The 12863-nt window shown below is 38.9% G+C and overlaps 2 protein-coding genes and 1 non-coding gene across 5 annotated transcripts in view; 2 read left to right on the plus strand and 1 right to left on the minus strand.

Moving 5' to 3' along the window:
* The window catches only part of CMSS1 (cms1 ribosomal small subunit homolog), a 381393-nt gene that overhangs the window by 210659 nt on the left and 157871 nt on the right, over window positions 1-12863 (plus strand). The gene's annotated exons all lie outside the window — the stretch shown is intronic.
* FILIP1L (filamin A interacting protein 1 like) overlaps window positions 1-12863 on the minus strand; it is a 301055-nt gene that overhangs the window by 202658 nt on the left and 85534 nt on the right. The window lies entirely within an intron of this gene.
* TRNAK-CUU lies at window positions 10361-10433 on the plus strand. Its single transcript has one exon. It is a non-coding gene; the product is annotated as a tRNA-Lys (tRNA).

A 12863-nucleotide genomic window follows, 5' to 3' on the forward strand; every position in this document is an offset into this window, starting at 1 on the left:
AATTTTTCAAATTCAGTTTGTGAAAATATACCATAGAATTCTTAATAGAAACTTCTATAGCAGGCTCATTTTGATATTCTCCTTTGTCAAAATGATGTGTCCTAAAAATGTCTATCATTAAAAATTAGCATTTATAAAATATTTGTTAAATTATATGGCTCTAATTTTCAGTTTAGCTGAAAATGAATTCAGTGCTGGAGAGAAGTGTGACCCAGGGTGTATGCTGTACAGAGCTGTAAGAACTCATGTGTTAGATGAGCAAAGATGTCCAAGGCTGTGGTACCGGTTAGAGCAGTAAAGCTGGATGAGGTTTTTAGCACCTCCCAATGACCTGTACCACCATTAGCAATGTTAGTTAGCTCATCACATCCTTTCACACCTTTCAACACCTTTTTAGCCTCTTCAACCCCGTGTCCTATTTATGTACTAAATCTACCTGGCACCCATCTTAACAAATAAAAGTAAGAGGAAGCACCATAGTAAGCAAAGAACGAAATTCCTCTGTATGCACTTTGTATTACCAGCAGCATGTACACTGACATCTTTTTTGAAGAGTTAGTTGATGAAGAAACGAGAATCCTTGGGTTATCTACCATTAAAAGTTAAATTGTGGTATTTTGGTCTCCTTATAAAGACAGTATGAGATCTTTTTTTCTCTAAAATTATTTCTAGAATTCTTGAATATAGCTAATTACTCTTTCCGTTTAAAAGAGTCTTTTAAAAGACTCTTTCCCTTTTCTATTTAAAAGTCTTCTCTCTTTAAACTGTATATAAATGTAAGCTGATGTATCTTTTCCTAAGAGTGTGATTCACTCTATAATCTTTCCTTCAAGCTGTTATCACAACATTAAGGAATAAGAATTTTCCTTATATTGTCATCTAACTTCATGGCTTATTTTCATTTAATTTTTTTTTATTCGCCTGGAATTTATGGAAGAGAATTCTGGAAAGCTGCAGTAGTTCTTTGTTTTTTAGAGGAAGTGGCTACCATGAGATTGAGGTTAGGAGGAGTGTGGCATGAGAAAACTGACTTGAAACCTCTATATATTATATGCAATTTTATTTTCTTTCTTTTTTTTAACTTATTTATTTGAGATAGTGGGGGGGGGGCAGAAGGGAGGGGCAGAGAGAGAGAGGGAGAGGGAGCATTCCAAACAAGCTCCACACTGTCAGTGCAAAGCCCGATGCAGGGCCCAACCCCATGAACCATGAGATCATGACCTGAGCTGAAACCAAGGGTCGGATGCCCAACCAACTGAGCCACCCAGGCACGCCTGCAATTTTATTTTCTAATTAATATCTCTGATTCAGTAATCACTCGGGAAATTAGCCATGCAAGTTTTTTTGCTCCCTGGAAAGCCTTACTATAATCAACAATTTTTCTGGCATATCATATACCTTATAATTTTGTTTTCTAAAATTTTGTGGCATTTAATGTCTTCATTTCCTTGCAATCTTTTAAAACCTTTGTATCTTCATATATTTTATTACTCCCACACCATTTTCTATTTCATGTCATTCTTTGCAATTCACTTTGTTATTCTGCAAATAAATCAGTTGCAGATTTCCTAAAAGCTGGATCCTCTCACTTATGGTCTAGTGCTGTGGTTTCTTAGTAGAAGACAAGTTTACAGCCAGAAGCTGTAAGTTCCCCAAGTTCAAAATCTGTACAAGTTTACACTAGAAAACCAAAATATTCTCTCTGTAATCACTGAACTTCCAAAAGACGATAGATGCTATGAGCTTAGAAACAGAATCAATTCGTTAGGTTCTAGGTATTTTGAAGGTCTGAAATAGATCACATGAGATCCAGCATTGCTCTGGGCCGTTCTTCTCTGAGGGCTACAGATAGGGTACAATCTTTTGCCAAGGCCTAAAAGACAGAGCTATAAATTGACAGGAAGGTAGCCTTTCTGATCCTACTCTCACCAGAAGGAACAGCAGGTTAAAAATTAATAATGACTGATAATATGTTTTCAAATAGTCTTAAAGTTTTTTTAAACATTTATTTCTAATGATTTAATTTAAAGTTTACAAAGCCAGTAAGCATGTTGCTATTTACTTATTACTAAGAACTATTTTAGGGCAGGCTGACTGGCTTAGTCAGTAGAGCATAAGACTCTTGATCTCAGGGTCATGAGTTCGAGGTCTACACTGGATGTGGAGATTACTTCAAAAAAATCTTTTTTAAGAAAGGGCTATTTTTTTTTAATAATGAATAATTTTGATCTTTCTTCATTGCCTAGACCTCAAATCCTAATGCAGGATTCCCCAGCTTGCCATTCTCACCAGAAAATTAGAGAACATAGTCATTTCATTGTCACTGCCATTCTGGGCATCAAACAAACTGTTAAAAGCACTTGCGTTTCTGGTGACACATTCCAGAACTCTCATTATACATAATAAGCTCATTCTTTGGAGTTGCTAAGAAGTGGAACTTAAGTTTTTGTGTCCTCAACTATATTCTTCTTGGTTCCTTGTTTCCTTCCAACTTAGGCATCTTTACTACCTATACATCAAGAAATAAACTAATAGTACACAGGATTATGCAAAAAGCTTCAGGAGAGAAAGAACTGCTCCCAGAATTTCAAAACTGCCTCATTGGAGAGAAAATTTCTATAACATTTTGTTTTATTCAGAGAATCTAAGGCCCAGAGAGAACAAAGAGGCAGGAGAAGAGCCTTCTTGAGCTCTGAGTTGGAAGCAAGATCAGCATTATGACCCCATTATGGCCCTCCATAAAGCAATGTTTTGAAGAAATTAGCAAATTTTATATTATGTATCTTGGTTGCTAGTCTTTTTTAAGTCTGAGAATAGACATAAAGATAGGTCGGTGTAAACAGTGATGTGCAGTTTAAAGAAAGAACGATACTTTATGAAATTCTAATCTTTTTAATGGAGAAGGAAGAATAGCCTGCATGCTACACCTGTGTATGTGCCTGTCTGTCTGTCTGTCTGTCTGTCTGTCTGTCTGTCTGAGACAGAGAATGAAAAAGGAAGGGAGAGAAGAAGGGAGGAGACACAAGATAAACATAGTAATACTATTTTCTTTTTCCACATAAAATGTGCAATAGCTTGGGAACAAAGCATATAATAAAATCCATATAGGTATTTTAAATAAAATAGAGAGGAATACCAAGGGAAAAGAATGATATTAGAGTAACTTTGGATCTCTCAAGAATCCTATAGATCTTTTGATTCAGGTGCAGTAACAGCATTAAGAGGGGAGTCAAGGCACAGTTCTGTTCTAAGAGCAGATCTTCCATTGGTCCCCTTTCATTGCCAGCCCATATTGAACCAGTGCCAAGTCCACTGTCAGCCTTTGGGCTCACCCAGCCTGTGCATTCGTTCTAGTTCCCCTAGCTCTGCCTGCATGCTTATGCCATGGCTTTGCCAGTGTTCATTCCATTGCTTTGGAAAGGCCTGTATTTTCAACAGTTGCACACCCATAACAGGAATAGCAATGAGCATGAATTTTGAAAACCTGCATATGCATTTTATATTGGGGCTTGAGTATCCAAGAGGCCTTCAAAATATCATTCTCAGTTTATTGTTCTGTTGAGTTCACAGGTGCTTCCACAGGATGGACTTAGGTGAGGGACACTCAGAAACTGGCTAAGGAAAGGGAGAGAAATTCCATTCTGTCTGACCCAGGGATAATAGATAGAAAATCTAAAAATATTTTTCTTCCAAACGCATCATTCATTTCCACCATTAATTCTCATTGTTATTTTCCACTGCCCCGTTATTATTTGCACTTCTTCAGAAATCAGTGCATGAGCCTGAAGAAGCAGAGAACTGAGGTGCTACACCAGATTCTGAGAAAATTCGGTTTTGAACTGAGGTCCCACCTCTGAGCTCATGCTTTTTCATTACACTGTATTTGGCTGAAGATCTGATACTAGATGCACTGTAACCGTTGCAAAGGCAGTGTAACCTCTGGCTTCCTAGATTTTCACTGGCATTTTTGCCTGTTGTTAAGAGTAGCCACACCTTTCCACGAGTTGTGGGTGTTTTAGCCATTTGGGAAAAAGAGGGCAGGGGGAAAGAAAGGAATTGGTGGTGAAGAGATGGTGCCTGAAAATGGAAAGGTCACAGATGAAAGTGGAGTATGTGTTACCTTCTGGCTCAGGCCAGGCGGCTGGGTGTGGGTGTCATGTACGCCCCAGTGTGGTGTCACCCTTGCAGTGGTAATTCAGTTTAGCCACCACGGAGTATTGTTCCTTGTTTTCTATAGTGCTTGTCAAAATGCTATGACAACTGGCTGGTTTTATGAAAACAGAGCCTGGCTCTCAAGAGACAGTGTGTCTGAAAGTCAAACATGGATGGCAGCCATTGGCACGCGAAGGAGTCAGAAACCACAGATTGTTTTCTCGTTGGATGAACAGCTTAAAGCAACGTAAAGTTAATTGAAGAATTCCTTGAAAGTGAAGTCAGACTAAAAGAAATGCTCTAAGTCTATAATTTACTAAATGTGAAAGATCTTTAAGTGGTAGTGAGACTAAAAGAGTTGGGGGTAGGGAGAACACTTTTGTAAACAGATCTGGCTTGTATTATTGCCTAGGCAGTTTTAATTATTTGCTCTAATAATGTAGATCTCCAGAAGAATCTTTAATTAGGTAAAGCTTGATTTATGGAGTTGGCCTCATATAAACCATGATGTCATGGTGTGCTGCAGAAAATTACAGGCCTGGTCTTGCCATTGAAAACTATTATTTCTACCTGGGACTATTCATGCTCTGTATGTCTTACTCTCACGAAATCAGAGCATCCTGTGTTCTCATTTTCAATGTCTTTTGCCCAGGTAAATTCAACATATACTATTACTTATTAAACAATTTGTCAATTGTGTATATAATACATATAGGTGTATATGTGTGTGTGTGTGTGTGTGTGTGTATATATATACGTATGTATATACATATATATACATATATATATATATACACACACGTGTATACGTATATATACATATATATACACACACACACACACACACATACACACACACACACACACACACACACACACACACTTGAGGAGGCAGGGGCAGAGTTTAACTACTAACTCTAGTAGTTAAAGAAACGTTTACCTCTTAGGAACTTTGAGACCAGCCTAATCCTCCGCAGAAATTGATTCATTCTCCCTTCTGCTGATAGACTGGCAGGGGCAAGCCAGACTGTCAAAAGTGATATCTGTGTGTCTGTCTGCCTGTCTTTCCCACAACCCTAACCCCATCCTCCACTTTCCCTCTCCTTCCCTAGCTTCTTCCTGGGAAGTTCTTTCAGTGTCATCATTGCCTGTTTCATCTGGTTTTAAATAAGAGCATGGGGCCTCTGTGACATTTTACTGTGGTTCTCACTTCCCTCCCATTACAGTAGAAGCCTTGATGTGGGGCCAAGGCCTTTTCTTTGATTATAGATCTCTTGATTATAATTTCCTAACATTTTTCTTGCATTAATTATACCTTAATGATTGCATTTTCTGTGGTTTTCAACGTTGTTAAAGTAGCACTAAGACGTTAGAAGGAATCTTTCTAGATTTCAACAATTTATTTTCCATTCTTTTTAGACTTTATCTAACTTGTACCTGCTTTGATAGCTGTTTTAAGGGTTTTGCGTTTATCAGTTCTTCTCAAACTGCTCAATGTTTTTACATACAAACAACTCCTGCCTTTCACTGTCATATTTCATCACTCTATATAGTATTTGATTAAATTATATGATTACAATAACAAGTCCAACGGGCATAAACAGGTTTGGGAACAAACATAATTGAAGCAGTTGGAAGAAGTGCATGGTGCACACTAGAGAATAGCCTTCTGGCCTCTAGGATTCAGTATGTGTGGGCTCAGTCCTGAGCTAAACAAAAGGACAGAATTGGGTAGGTGGAGCTCAGTTATGAGAACTTCTGAATCTGTACTCTCATCATTTTCTTCATTTTGCAAATGAGACCCAGGGTGGTTACATGACTTGCCCAAGGTTGTCAGACCGGTTGGTAGCCAAGCTGGGTGTCCTCACTCTGAAGCCAGAGTTTTCCTATGGTACCAGAGGAGCACTGATACCCTGGCCCTTTATGAATGCAAATATATAGAGATAATTTATCCATAGTTTTTATGTTACTAATTAACGCACATCTGTCTTTAAATTCCTCTTGATATCAAAACTGATCCTTCTTTATTGGAAGGAGTTAATGTAGGTTATGAAATCTATCACTTTTGTCTTTAAATGACCATAATTAATAAGAAAGAGAGATGCTCCATGGAAGAATTTTTCAGTAGGGCTTGTCCTCCTTATCCATCCACAGCCCCATACTGTTCATAGCTGCTTTTGTCCCTCTAAAAACAAATTGTTAAAGGGTGTGGACCTCAGACAAAGACGCTTTTGGGTTGAGGCAGCACTGTAAGGTTTATATTTATATGATCTCTTTCACAAACCATATGTGCTGACTTTTCTAGTATCAAGTTGGAAAGATTTTTTTAATCACTTTCCTTATCTTGCCCTATCCGTCCAGTGCTTACTTCTTGCCTCACCCCCTTTCAGAAAATATTTGATGTTGTTTAGAGTCAAAATACACCTACAACTGGGCAGTTAAAAATAAAATCAAAACCATTAGGATGAATATGAAAGAAGGGGGGAAATGCTATACTTAAATCCCTGACGTAAAAAGTTTTGTTATTATTGAACATTGCATTTAACTGAGCTCCTTACAGACAACAGAAAAGATATTTGGGTATACATTATTTTTATTTGCTGAAGGGAAACAGATCTTCTACAGGGATATTACCAAGCACTTTATTCTAAGCCAATGAGCCTTATGTAAGTGAAGCTGAATAACCACCTAGAGCAAGGTAATTGTTCACACATTAGATCTGGAGAAACCTTACTATAGTCCAATTCCATTCTTGGTTGATGGGGAACAGAAGCCCAGAGAAAAGAAGTAATTTGCCAGTCACCGAACTTGCTGGTGATACCACCAGCCTGGAGCCAGTGTCCCTTGGTACCGACTTGGATCTCAGAGCACCCTTGTTTACAGATCATGGTTATAGAGAGAAATGGTGCTGGACTCGATATGGTCCAGGTGCCATACCTCACTGTTGGGCATTGGGGACACAGGCTGTCAAGTGAGTGGGATTTAGACCTGATGAAGTCAGAATATGCGGAAGAGGGTTTTCTTCTAGGGTTTCTCTTTTCACTGAGAAGGAGGACGGAGGGTGGACCTCTGTCTCAGATTGTTGTCAAATCACTATGGAGGGGAAAACTAGAATAATAGGTGCCCTTATTATACTCGTTTAGAAACAAATACTTTGTCAAAACCCTCCTTTCTTTAGTCAGAATTTTGGGCGTGTTTATGTTGTATTGTAAGACAGTGAATTTATGAGAGAACTTTGGGCAGGGGTCTTAAACTCAAGCTGCTCTATGGCAATCAGGCAGCAGTGATAGACAGCTGTCTACTACCTAAAAGGCCAGGTATAAGACAGCAGGGAGAGTGCTCCAAAGGGCCAGTGTCCTATCTCCAGGGGGAAGCTGCTTCCCATCTCCAGCTGATTTTTGTCTTGTGAAAAATACAAGTATACATTTGACCATATCTTCTAGCGGTTTTTTTTTATTTTTTTTTTTAACGTTTATTTATTTTTGAGACAGAGAGAGACAGAGCATGAACGGGGGAGGGGCAGAGAGAGAGGGAGACACAGAACCGGAAACAGGCTCCAGGCTCCGAGCCATCAGCCCAGAGCCTGATGCGGGGCTCGAACTCCCGGACCGCGAGATTGTGACCTGGCTGAAGTCGGCGCTTAACCGACTGAGCCGCCCAGGCGCCCCTCTTCTAGCGTTTTAAGAGAAGCTGGAAGTCTCGGTTATTAAGTCTCCCGATTTTAAATGTTAGCAACTTCTTTCTTACACATGAAACTATAAACCTTGGAGTTGTCCTTGACTGAACTCTTCCTTTCAAAACCTACATCTAGCCCATCTGGAAATCCTATTGGATCTACCCTCCATATATATTCAGAATCTGATCACTTTTTACACATCTCTTTTGTGCTACTATAGCCCAAACCACCATTCTCTCTCCAGGATTGCTGCAGTAGCTTCCCAGTTTGTCTCCCTTCCATGCTTTCTCTCCTGCAGTCAGAGGGATATTATTGAAGCATAAGCCAGATCGTGTTGCTCCTCTTTTCATAACCCTCCAAAGGCTTCCCATCTCACTCAGCAAAGTCCAAAGTCTTCCCAATGTCCCATAAAGGCCCTCTGACCTCATCTCTGCAGCCACAGTGGCCTCCTGTCTGTTCCTTGGATTCACCTGTTCATTTCTTCATCATGACCCTTGCCTTTGCTCTTCCCTTGCTAGGAATGATCTTTCTCAGGTATCTCTAAGACCCAATCACCCCCTTCAACCCCTTGCTCAAATGTCATCTTCTCCATGAGGCCTTCCTTAGCCACACTATCTAAACTGGTAGCCATACACACATACATACACTACCCTTCCTCTGCCCTTCTCGACTTTGTTTTCTGTTCACCACATACCAAAATCTTATATGCTACATATTTTTCTTGTTTGCTACCTATCTTCCACATTAGAATATAGGTTCCAAATGTTTTTGTATATTTCTTCATTGCTGTATATACTTAGAATCTAGAAATGTGCCTCACACATAGTAGGTGCTCAATAAATAATAAATAAATCTTAAAAAAAAAAAACAATTTTTCAACTTTGGGCTGAGCAGAACTCTTCAATGGGCCAAATCCATCCTATACCCTCTTTGACCTAGGGTTTTGAAGAGGAAGCACCTCCCCAGCTGTACCTAGCAGCTTGGAGACAAGCACATGGCTGCATCATTACACCTGCCCTGCTCAGGAAACCATTGAAGAACTCTTCCACTCCACTCCTACACACTGGCTCCTTCTACTTCACTCTGCTGAACTTTAGTGTATGCTTATTGTTTTATGCCACAACACAGTTTTTCCAGTATATTGATGTTTTGAATATGGAAAATGTTATTTAAATTAGTTCAGCCTCCTGAGCGAACTTCTAAACCTCTGAAAAGTAGGAAACATTTAAACAGTATGATTTGTTTTCTCCCCAACACAGGGTTTAGAGTTAGATAAGCAATGAGGAAGAGGAAGAGCATACAAGGAGAGAGAAAAGCATATGTAAAGACACTCAGGTGGAAAAAACCTGTCCACCTTGGAAAAGAACAAGTGAAACTAGAGTAGTGAGAAAGGGTGGAAAGTGGTAGGAAAAGACGTTGGAGGGGTAAACAGGGCCAAATGTTTCAGGCCAAGGTTAGGAGTTTGGATGTTATTAAAATCCAGTGGAAGACTCAGGAATCATTACTGTGAACTATTTGTAGTGGTAATGTTTTTCATATAATTTTTTACTCAAGTCTGACATATACACATCCTGGGGATGTTCTTCAAGCAAGTCAGTCTTTTGTTAGCAGTTATTTCAGCACCCAGACTGCCTTCCTTTTGTTAAAAAAAAGTGGGGGGTTAGAGGTGCTTAAATGACTGGGAAAAAACTAGTTTATTTTCATATTTAAAACGAAAATGTAAAAGTTTATTTTAAAATATCTTAATAAAATAACTAAATGAATTTATTTGTACAGGAAATAAGTTTTGTTTTAGTTACATAACACTACAGATTTTGGTTATGAGGACTGTTTAATAAAGTAATGTTCCCCAGGGACATGCAGTCTTTTTAATTGTATCCACTTTAGTTACATACATTAAATGCTAAATGGTCATTCATTTTACTGTTGCATTTGCAACTTTGCCAAGTTACTATCACATTGAAATGTACAGCATTTGCTTCTAAAAAAATAATTATATATACTTAGACTATACCAAAGGTACATTAATTGCAGTTTTTATGATAGGTGTAACTTGTCCTTGAGCTCATGGTTTATTCTGGCCTATGTATTCTAATCATAAAAAGGAATCAAATGTTGAGCAGTTTACTAACATTCTGTAGAAGATAGAGCAAGGCTTTTTTAGTTCAGCATACGAGAACAGTAAAACATTACTGAGATTTGCCCAGAATTGGGCAATCCAAACTGAGCCACTTAGAGGGATTTTGTAGCTTGACCTTGGCCATCTGGTGACTAAAAAGGCAGGTTCTGGGACATGATAATATTTGATATATGAATAGCCCAACATAATCAAGCTATAAGTAATCTGGAAAGCTGAGGTAAAGACCAAGTGTTAGGTCTAAGTTTAGAAAGTCCTGGAACATTCAGAGGCAGTACACTGTGACATAAGTGAGAATTTGTAAGAAGAAAAACTTCACAGCTCTTTGCAGCTTTCTCACAACTGATTTTCAGTAGCATTAAGTGGAAATTATAGAAGTAGAGAAATTCAGGGACACCTGGCTGGCTCAGTTGGGAGAGCATGAGACTCTTGATCTCAGGGCTATGAGTTCAAGTCCCATGTTGGGTGTGAAAATTACTTAAAAATAAAATCTTTAAAAAAAAAGAAGGAGGAGGAGGAGGAGGAGAAGAAGAAGAAGAAAAGTCAGAACTGGAAAGGACCGTAGAGACCCTATTTTACAGATGAGGAAACTGAGCCCAGAGGATACCAAAGACTTTTTCAACGTCACACAACTAGAATTAATGTAGGACTGAGTTGGGATTTGGAACTCCTATTTTCTAGCTAAATATTCTTTTCCATACTTTCTTGGGCATTTTTTTGACTGTAGTCATTGGAGTTGTACCACAATGGAGTAAGCTGGCCTGGGTGAAGAAGGGAGCTCTCTGCTACCAGAAATGAGTGAGTGACCAGGCAAAAGCTGTACAATGGCTACCTGACATACATGCTGATTTTCCATGAAGGAAACTTGTACTCAAGAGTTCTCTAAGGGTTTTACCAGCTCTAATTTTAATGAGTTTGGATGACTTTCATTATAGTTGTAATCAGCTATTTGTCCTCTCTACTTACAAAAATTACTGTTCACTCTCATTCATGCATGTGTTATCCACTCTAGTCTTTTCTCAGAACCTGTTTTCCCTCTGAGAACACCTGTTCCAAAGGTGCATTAGTAATTCAGTATGACCAAAAAGCAGGCCAAGACTCCAAGCTCTGTTCACCTCTTGGAATGATGAGTAATCATTGTACCCATAGGCAGTTTAACCTTCTACACTAGACAGAAACCCAATAACTAGTCTTCCACGGCCACACAAATACAAATTAGCTACATAGTGAAAGGGAGATCCATGATATCGAAATCAATCAGCTTTCCTACTATACAGCAAGGACTCGGAATGTTAAAAGTATTTGGTTAATCTGCAACCCAGTAAGGGCTAAATTATTTTTAATGTAAATCATGATAAAATTTCTTTACTGTGCAATTATATATAGCCTATTGTTAGCTGAGAAATGAGAATTTATAGGTTAGTATTACATTATTAAATGCATGAGATAGTAACTCTAATTAGACATGTATTTGCTGCAATACTGGTATGGCTCAGTCAGTTAAGCGTCCAACTCTTAATTTCAGCTCAGGTCATGATCCCAGGGTTGTTGGATCTATCAAGCCCTGCATCAGGCTCTGCCTGAACATGGAACCTGCTTAAGATTCTCTCTCTTGTGGCAGCTGGGTAGCTCAGTCAGTTAAGCATCTGACTCTTAATTTTCGCTCAGGTCACGATCTCACGGTTTGGTTTGTGATACTGAGCCCCAAGACAGACTCCGTGCTGAAAGCATGGAGCCTTCTTGGTATTCTCTCTCTTTCCCTGTCTCTTTGCCTCTCCCTTGCTCACTCGTGCTGTCATTCTCTCTCTCAAAATAAATCAATTAATTTAAAAAAAGAAAAAAAAGATTCTCTCTCCCCTTGCCCCTCTCCCATGTTCATGGGCTGTCTCTCTCTCTCTCTCTCTAAAAAAAAAAAAAAAAAAAGAAAGAAACGTATTTGCCAACTGGTAATATCTGTGTGCGTAGAAAATCTCTGCATACTACTGTATTTTGAAAATTATCTCTTGGTCCATCCCATCTCCACCCATTGTCCAATTTTAGAGCTTATTTTTTTCTGCTATAATTTAAAAGGTAATTTACCAGACAAAAAACAGTTTTAAACTATGTGCTTAACAGTCATATTTATAATAGGGAATTTCCATAAAACAAGTGATTCAGTCTCATATGCCTTAAGGTACCCCCTTTCCCCAGTGGAGACTAGGATGAATTATTCATTATAGTAGATACGTGGTCACACTGGGGACCCATCTCCAAAGGTTAAAACTGGGTTTCACACTTCATCCTGAAGTCCTATGGGAAGGTTTCCAGTATCCTCATTCCCCTCGTTTGCTCTGGCGCTGGATTGATTTGGGACGTGGAGTAAGGGCGGAGATGGCAGGAGGGTTTCGTGTATTATAATAGTGATCCAGTTAAGGCAGTGAAGGAGCCTTTTTTTCAAACATGAAGGAAACTGAAAGCCCAACAAGAGAGAAGCCACGTTACAGGACTAGAACCAACATAAAAACAAAACCTGAGACCCACTTCTCCTATATCCTGTGTGAATTAACTTTCTTTTATGGTCTCATTCCACCCCTACTGAAAAGCCAAACTGGGCTCTTTCCTTTCCAAAGCTGGCTCGATAGAGAGATTAGGCAGTGTATCTTTTGTGTATTTGCCTTATTTTATCCTAAGAGAAAGACCCCCTAGGACAGTGTTGACAAACTTCTGTAAAAGGTCAGATAGTAAATATTTTAGGCTTTGCCAGCCTTGCGGTCTCTATAGCAGCTAGTCAGCTCTATCATTGTAACACAAAAGCAGCCACAGGAAATGCATGAACAAATGAACAGTGCTGTGTTCTCATAAAACTATGAGCACTGAAATTTAAATTTTATTTCTCATGTATCATGAAAAATTACTCTA

The sequence above is a fragment of the Leopardus geoffroyi genome, chromosome C2, assembly GCF_018350155.1.
Source record: "Leopardus geoffroyi isolate Oge1 chromosome C2, O.geoffroyi_Oge1_pat1.0, whole genome shotgun sequence".
NCBI classification, from domain to species: domain Eukaryota; kingdom Metazoa; phylum Chordata; class Mammalia; order Carnivora; family Felidae; genus Leopardus; species Leopardus geoffroyi.